The sequence below is a fragment of the Bufo gargarizans genome, chromosome 7 (genome assembly GCF_014858855.1).
Source record: "Bufo gargarizans isolate SCDJY-AF-19 chromosome 7, ASM1485885v1, whole genome shotgun sequence".
Classification (NCBI taxonomy): domain Eukaryota; kingdom Metazoa; phylum Chordata; class Amphibia; order Anura; family Bufonidae; genus Bufo; species Bufo gargarizans.
Genome location: NC_058086.1, coordinates 183,007,036 through 183,016,382, shown reverse-complemented (window position 1 = coordinate 183,016,382; position 9,347 = coordinate 183,007,036).

The following is a 9,347-nucleotide window of genomic DNA, read 5'->3' as shown; positions in this document are numbered from 1 at the left end:
TAGCCCTGAGTTCTACTGTTGTTTTTCTTCGATTTGATTTCACCAAACGTTTAAGTGATCGCGGATCACGATCATTCAGGATTTTTTCCCCACGACATTTCTTCCTCGAATACGATGGGTCCCCACTATCCTTCCAGTTTTTAATAATGCGTTGGACAGTTCTTAACCCAATTTTGGTAGTTTCCGCGATCTCCTTAGATGTTTTCTCTGCTTGATGCATGCCAATGATTTGACCCTTCTCAAACAGACTAACATCTTTTCCTCGACCACGAGATGTGTCTTTCGACATGGTTGCACCAGTTGGGGTTAAATAACTTATTACCAGCTGAAAGATAATCGCCCATGCAGTAATTATCCAATAGGAGGCTCATAACTTTTTGCCTAGTTAAATCCAGGTGGCGATTTTTTTTTTGGGACAGGCAGTGCTGGTTATTACGTTAAAGTCATACCAGGACATATCCAGCCATATATTCTTATAATTATTTCTGCCAGTTAAATCTCTTTATCTTTTCACAGTAACGGGAACAACATAACAGAAATATAGTATATTGGTTGCTATATCCTCCTGAAATATTGCTAACCCAGTTCTTCCTTTCTAGCATATAGCAACAGGTGATTGCATTTCACCAGATATATCCATGGATGTATCCAAGAATGATCATGTTAAGTGGCTATCCTCAGTAATCCTTGGTGTTTGCAGGTCCTCCTGTAAATAGCGCAGTCTGATGTGAGTCTATGCTGTGTAAAGGGTTCAGTTCATATGATATATACAGACTAGTGTTCCACTTATACCGCTTGGATGTATACACAGAAATAGAAACCTGAGGCTATGCGGGGTCAGAACCAAACAACAGGGTCCCTGTGCAGAAACAGTGTATGAACCCTCTAATGTTAGCATATCCTCAACTTACATCTTCTCATATTTAAAATAAATAATGAATGTAAAAATATTTTATTGCTGTTTCTCTCTAGAAAATGTGGAGGTAACTTATTATCCCTGCAGCAATGGGTGACATACCTGGTGGTAAAGGGCAATGAATGGACAACTTCCCTGGTGGTAAAGGGCAACGAATGGACAACTTCCCTGGTGGTAAAGGGCAACGAATGGACAACATCCCTGGTGGTAAAGGGCAACGAATGGACAACTTCCCTGGTGGTAAAGGGCAACGAATGGACAACATCCCTGGTGGTAAAGGGCAACGAATGGACAACTTCCCTGGTGGTAAAGGGCAATGAATGGACAACTTCCGTGGTGGTAAAGGGCAGAGAATTTGTACAACATTTGGTCTAGTGTAGTGAATGGATGACATCCCTTGTGGACTAGAGCAGTAAATGGACACCATCCCTAGTGGGCTAGGATAGAAAATGGACAACATTTGGTCTAGGGTAGTGAATGGATGACATCCCTTGCGCAGTAGGGCAGTGAATGGAAACCATACATGGTGGGCTAGGGCAGTGAAGGGAAATTTTCTAATTACTATGATGTTATAAATGAGTACGTGAGTATAAGCAGGAGAATAGAAGGAGGACAACAGAATTATTATATTTGTGGGCCTCATCCCTCTCTGAGCCCCACTGCAGTTGAACAGGCTCCACAGACTATGGGGCACATTTATTAAGACCGGCGTTTTAGGCGCACTTATAGCTGGATCCGCCGAAAGTTATCAAGAGGCGCAGGTCTCTACATAACTTTGGCGTATCCAGCGGCAGTCTAAATGTAAGATGGCTTTCTTGCCGGCTTACATTTAGACCATTTTCTACGCCTAAACCAGGCATAGAAAATGATGAATAAAACGGGCTTGCCCGCCCATCCTGTCGCCTTCCCTATATTGAGGATCAGAATATGAGGTTGATTTATACAGAATTGCTTATTAAAAAAAAATTCTAACTGTATTATCCTACTCCCCCTCTAAAGGAAAAAGGGGAAGGTATAGAACATTACAATATGCAGCATGGTGGCTCAGTGGTTAGCACTGGTTCCTTGCAGCGCTGGGGTCCTAGGTTTGAATCTGACCAAGGACAACATCTGCATGGAGTTTGTATGTTCTCCCCGTGTTTGCCTGGGTTTTCTCCGGATACTCTGGTTTCTTTCCACACTCCAAAGACACACTGATAGGGAACTTAGAATAGATTGCGAGCCCCATTGGGGCAATGTCAGTAAAGCGCAGCAGAATATGTCAGCGCTATGTAAGTGAGTACAATATATAACCCGCAGATTTTTCTTATCACCTGTTAATCCATGTTCTGAGTATCTTATTTCAAGTTCTTGGAAACAAGATAACGAGTTGTATTTCTTCTGGTTCGGGTCTGTCAGATGTAAGTAATATATCAGCCTCTTGATTCATATCTCCAGTAGATGGAATTTTGTATCAGACAGATGGTGACTAGTTTTGCAGACTGAATGGAACAAATCTCTCTGATGCTGCTCCGAGCACACAGCCGCGAAACATTTCCTAAAGCCGCCAGGAAAGCAAAAATAGTCTTACGTACTTTTCCTTCAGTTTTTACCACTAATGAAACAATTAACTTATAATTTTTATTATTGACGGTCTATCTCTACTTGGTTTTCTAGTTTTGTACTCTTAATACGTGCGGACTATGTCTGATCCATCAGGATTGCTGGAGTCCCTCAACCTGCATTTCGTTCATCCCAAAGCTTTCCTTCGGGGGCACATGGGATTCCTGTCCATTTAATTGGTGGTGGGGTCACCATATGGAACCCACCAATCTAACCTTTCAGTTATCATCTATTCTATGGATGGATAATCAGTATTTTGGGTCGGTAAACCCTTTATTATTATTTATTTGAAAGTTCCATTAATTCCAAGTGCTTTACATCAAAAGGGGGTTAAAAATACATGATATAAAATACAATAAACAAGGAACTATTACCAGACTGGTACAGAGGGGGAGCGGACCATGCCCACAAGAGCTTACATTCTACAAGGGAAGGCGGAAGAACACAGTAGCTGGGGGTAAATGCTGCTCATTTAGTTGTCGCAGCCCACTTATTGCCGGTGGTAGGATTTCCTGAAGAGGTTATATGTAGTAGTTACTTTTTTAAACTGAATTCGGTGGGCAATGGGGAGCCAGTGAAGAGATTGGCAGAGGGGGGAGGCAGAGGAGAAAAGAGGGGAGAGGTGGATTAACCGGGCAGCAGAGTTGAGAGTAGCTTGGAGGGGAGCGAGAGTGCTAGATGGAAGGCCACAGAGGAGAATGTTGCAGTAGTCCAGGCGGAAGATGACGAGGGCATGCACTAGCATTTTATTTGACTCTGGGATGATGAAGGAGCGAATATGCGAGATGTGTAACACCCCATAGTTGTGTTACGAAACTCTTTTACCCTGCTACAATCTGTTGGTAACATTTGCCTTGTCATCTTGTGTTATTTTACAGTATATCCTCACATATGTGCATTATAAGCCTTGTTAAATGTATTTTGTTGTCATTCTACATGTTCACCATCAGGTGGCAGCAATGCATTAGCAAGGAGTTAATTCAGTTTAGTGTTTCAAGGCTGGAATAGTAGATTCCAGTTTAGCTCCCCCCCCCCTCTATGAGCAAAGTGGGCTGCGCCCATATCCTGCCTCATGGGGAGGGAAGGAAGTTAAGTTAGAGTGTAGCCCACCCCCTGCTAGGGGTAGGGTGTGCATGCTAGGAGCTCCCAGATATAGGGATCCAAAGCCAGGATCTTGTCTCGGCTGAGACAATTGATCATTATCCCCAGCCTGAGCCTTGCAGCCTCAGCTGGAAGAAGCAAGCAGACACCTCCAGTTCCAGGAAGAAGCATACCCTGTGAAGCTAACTGTAAGTACAGTCCAGAGACCCCAGGAGAAGCCATATTCCTCCTCAGCTAGTCAGTCCCCAGACAGCAGAAGATAGTGCAGAAGCCAAATTCCTTCCAAAGTATAGAGCTAACAAGCAGACGTACTTTCCTGCAAGCTCCAGGTACAAGATAGAGCAGAAGATAAATCCCTACCAACCATTGCCAATACCTGCTGGGACCTAAGATGAAAGCTGTATCTTGCTTGGATGAAAGTTACAATCAGTAAAAACAAGTTTGAACTTCACCAAAAGTCTGGATCTCAATTTCTGCAGCAAATTCCTCTATTACTCCCACTAACACTACCCTCAATTTATTGCAAGTGAGCCAGGAGCCAGGAGTCCAACCATACCCAGGTAGGAGACACCGTTGATACAATTACCACTACCATACAGAGACATTACACCATTCTGGCATTCCTAACCTGGTACGTGAGTTATAACACCCTTGAAGGGCCCTGTGACAATACCCTGCGCACGATGCAATTGGCGTCACAAACAAACTACAGACTATTATACCCGTGTCCTGGTCACTGCAGATGTTCTTAAATTGAAAGCGGTAGGTGGAGGTGAGGGTTTGGATGTGTGACTTAATGGACAGGGCAGAATCAAATATTTTCCCCAGGCAGCGGACCTGCGAGAATGGAGAAAGCGTTGTGCTATTAACTGTAATGGATAGGCCATGTAGGGGGGCTGAGTGACATGGGGTAAAGACAATAAATTCAGTTTTTTTCCATGTTGAGTTTTAGGAAGTGGGAGGAGAAGAATGAAAATATAGCCGACAGACACGCTGGGATTCTGGATAGCAGGGAAGGGACATCTGGGCCAGAGAGGTAGATTTGAGTGTCGCCAGCATAGAGGTGGTATTGAAATTCATGGGACTCTATGAGCTGTCCCAGGCCGAATGTATAAATGGAGAAAAGCAGGGGACCCATGACAGAGCCTTGAGGGACACCAACAGAGAGGGGGCATGATGAGGAGGTGGTGGATGAATGGGAAACACTGAAGGTTCTGGTGGTGAGGTATGAGAAGATGCAGGAGAGGGCTAGATCTTTGATGCCAAGGGAAGAGAGGGTTTGTTACAGGAGAGAGTGGTCAACAGTATCAAAAGCAGAGGACAGGTCAAGTAGGAGGAACACAGAATAGAGACGTTTAGCTTTGGAAGTTAGCAGATCGTTGGCGACTTTAGTTAAAACAGTTTTAGTGGTATGTGTGTGCACACATACTGCTCCACCATGTTGTTGAAATGCTGTCTCCTGCTAAGACGTTCCGTATTAGCTAGTGGTGCTGGTTGTTGTGGTGTGCTGACAACGCTTTTATACATTTTGGCCATGCTAATCCTCCCTTCTGAGGTGCTGGCGGTGCCCCGGCTGCGTTGGCGACTTCTTCCTCCTCCTCTGCCTTTGCCTTGTGCTTCCACTGAGCCCCCGCTGTCAGGTGTGAATGCCATCAGCAGCGCGTCTATCAGCATGCGCTTGTACTCGCGCATCTTCCGATCATGCTCCAGTGACGGAATTAAGGACGTCACGTTGTCCTTGTAGTGGAGATCCAGCAGGGTGGCGACCCAGTAATCAGCACAAGTTAGAATGTGGGCAACTCAGCGGTCATTGCGCAGGCACTGCAGCATGTAGTCGCTCATGTGTGCCAGGCTGCCCAGAGGCAACGACAAGCTGTCCTCTGTAGGAGGCGTATTGTCTGTATCCTCTGTATCCCCCCAGCCACACTCCAGTGATGCCTATAAGCTGCTTTGGGTGCCACCCTGCTGTGAACACGGTTCCTCATCCTCCAGAACTGTGTCCTGGTTTGACAGTTGTGTACCTGGCCTCTGTTGGTGCAGGAACCCACCCTCCGAGCCACTTGTGAATGACTGGCCTGATAAGCGTGGAAATGATCCCCCTTCCTATCCCTCTTCCTCCTGTGCCACATCCTCTTCCATCATCGCACATAGATGGCCCGCACTTTCTGCAGCAGCTCTGACGTATCGGGGTAATTTACAGGAACCTGTGCACCACAAAATTCAGCACATGCGCCAGGCAAGGGATGTGCGTCAAACCGGCTAGTCCCAGAGATGCTACGAGATTTTGCTCATTATCGCACACCACCAGGTCGGGCTTGAGGCTCAGTGTCACCAACCACTCATCGGTCTGTTGTTCCATGCCTGTACACAGCTCCTGTGCGGTATGTGGTTTTTCCCCTAAACAAATGAGTTTCTTGCTATCGTTTCCCCTGGCTGTGCTGCAGGCCCGTCGCTACCCAACAGGCAAAACAAGCAATTGCTTGGGGCCCCGAGCTGGCCCGGGGCCAAGCAGAGCTGAGTAACTCAGAAGATCCGATGGTGACGGGGACGCTTGCCTGCGGGTTAGAATATACCATCGGATCTGAGTTTTACGAGCTCAGTGAGATCGTAAAAGCTCAAATCCGATGGAATATTCTAAACCCCAGGCGTTCCCATGGTGACGGGGACGCTTGCCTGGGGGTTAGAATATACAGGGCCACGCCACTCACAGCAGTATATTTATAAACTAATCAGTAACTACTTTAACTTTAATCATTGCTCATTGCTGAGCTCTTTACTTGGATTATTTGGATATCTCTTACTGTGTCTTAGCTCCGGTAATAGCAGGCAGTGCGGGGGGCGGCGCTCACTCACTGACCGACGTCACGCGCCTGCTCCTCCCACTAGGCGGCGCAGGCGCGTGAAGTCAGTGAGTGAGCGCCGCCTGCACTGTCTGCTGTTACCGGAGCTAAGACAAAGTAAGAGATATCCAAATAATCCAAGTAAAGAGCTCAGCAATGAGCAATGATTAAAGTTAAAGTGTAATGACCGGCGTCACACACAAGGAGGAAAACAGGGAAAGCCCTGCCCAAGGGAGAGGGAAAGGTGGTGACCCCTAACTCACCTTGCGGCTGGCACCTGACTGCCCTGACGTCCCTAGACGGGTTCCTCACCCGTGCGGCGATCACGTGCCTAAACCCTGGCTTTCCCTGAAATGAGCCCTAGATAGTGAACGGGCCGGTGGGATCGCTAGTTCGCACAACTGCACTAAGAGGGAAACACCAGGGAGAGGACAGACAAATACAAACAAACACAAACACCCAGGTGGGCGACCACAGCAGTCCACAAAGGTCCAACAGGGATCCGGAGGGTAGCATTCTGAAACAACCATCCGAGAACGCATCAACACAGCTCCAGTGGGTCAGAATAGATGTCCAGGCAGGAAGCTCTATCTCTGGCAACCAGAGAAGTGTGAGAGAGGAATATAAGGAGGTTTGGGAGTGCTGGACAAGGAACAGCTGAGGAGAAGGAGCTACGGATCCCTGAGTGAGCCAAAAGGGTTTGCAAAGCAAACCCAGAAAGCTACCATAAGGAAAACAGCCCTATCTTAAATAGAGCGTGCAGCCAACCGCTGCGACTTCCTGACCCCGGGTATAACGGAGTCAGGCATGGTTCTCGATACCCTCGTGACAGTACCCCCCTCTCTACGAGGGGCCTCCGGACACTCAGGACCAGGTCTCTCAGGATGAGAGGCATGAAAAACCCGAACTAACCTGTCGGCGTTTACCTCAGACGCAGGAACCCACATTCTTTCCTCGGGACCGTAACCTCTCCAATGCACCAGATATTGAAGAGAGCGGCGGACCCGACGAGAATTAACAATTTTGGATATCTGAAATTCTAGATTACCATCCACGACAACAGGAGGGGGTGGCAGCGGTGATGGTTCTAGAGGTGGAACATATTTTTTGACTAACGGCTTATGAAAAACATTATGAATTTTAAAAGTCTGAGGTAACTCCAGGCGAAAAGCCACGGGGTTGATGATGGCTACAATTTTGTAAGGGCCAATAAACCTAGGACCCAGTTTCCAAGAGGGAACCTTCAATTTAATATTCCTAGTAGACAACCACACATAGTCATTCACTCCTAGGTCCGGACCTGGCGACCGTCTCTTATCAGCCATGCATTTGTATTTACCTCCCATATTTTTCAAGTTAGCTTGCACCTTCTGCCATACCGATGAAAGAGATGACGAAAAACGTTCCTCTTCGGGAACCCCAGAAGACCCCCCCTCTTTGAAAGTACAGAATTGGGGATGAAAACCATATGCACCAAGAAATGGTGACTTGCCAGTGGATTCCTGACGACGATTATTTATGGCAAACTCAGCTAACGGTAAATATGATGACCACAACTCTTGGTTTTCAGACACAAAACATCTTAGATATGTCTCAAGGTTTTGGTTGGTACGCTCAGTCTGTCCATTCGACTGAGGATGGAAAGCTGAGGAAAAGGACAAGTGTACCCCCAAACGGGAACAAAAAGCTTTCCAAAATTTAGAAATAAACTGGGTACCCCGATCCGAAACAACATCGGAGGGGACCCCGTGAAGCTTCACGATTTCACTGACGAGTACCTGAGCAAGAGTCTTAGCATTAGGTAGTGCGGGTAACGCAATGAAGTGTACCATTTTGCTAAACCTGTCCACTACTACCAAAATAACTGTTTTACCCGCAGACAAAGGTAAGTCAGTGATAAAATCCATTGACAGATGTGTCCACGGTCTATTGGGAATGACGAGTGGTAATAGAGACCCTGCAGGACGAGTATGTGAAACTTTTGCGCGCGCACAGGTAGAACAAGAAGACACAAAATCTAATACATCCTGATGCAACCTTGGCCACCAAAAACGACGAGACAATAGCTCCAAGGTTGCTTTACTACCCGGGTGCCCAGCAAGTGCCGAATTATGATGTTCCTTTAATAATTCGAAACGTAGGTCCAACGGTACAAACAATTTCTCTGAGGGGCAAGAGACCGGGGCGTCCCCCTGGGCCTCTAGCACCTTCCCCTCCAAAACAGAGTGTACAGCAGAGACAACCACTCCTCTTTGTAGAATGGGCACCGGATCACTCACAGTACCCCCTCCAGGGAAACAACGAGATAGTGCATCAGCCTTGGTGTTCTTTGCCCCAGGACGATAGGTAATTACAAAGTTAAACCTGCTAAAAAATAGCGACCACCTAGCCTGTCTAGGGGTGAGACGCTTAGCTGATTCGAGGTACAGGAGATTTTTGTGGTCCGTAATCACAGTGACGGGGTGGACTGCCCCCTCTAAGAAGTGACGCCACTCCTCAAACGCAAGTTTAATAGCTAACAGTTCCCTATTGCCAATATCGTAGTTCTGTTCTGCTGCAGATAGTTTTTTAGAAAAGAAAGCACAAGGACGCCATTTGCCAGGAGACGGACCCTGAGACAGCACAGCCCCCACTCCCACCTCTGACGCATCGACTTCAACAATAAAAGGCTGAGAGACATCAGGTTGGACTAGTACAGGTGCTGAGGTAAACCTCTCTTTTAGAGAGGAAAAAGCAACTTTAGCGGCGTCAGACCATTTAGAAAAATCAGTCCCCTTCCTAGTCATATCAGTAAGCGGTTTTACAATAAGTGAATAATCTTTAATGAATTTCCTATAGAAATTCGCGAAGCCCAAGAACCGTTGTAGTGCTTTGAGGTTCTCAGGAAG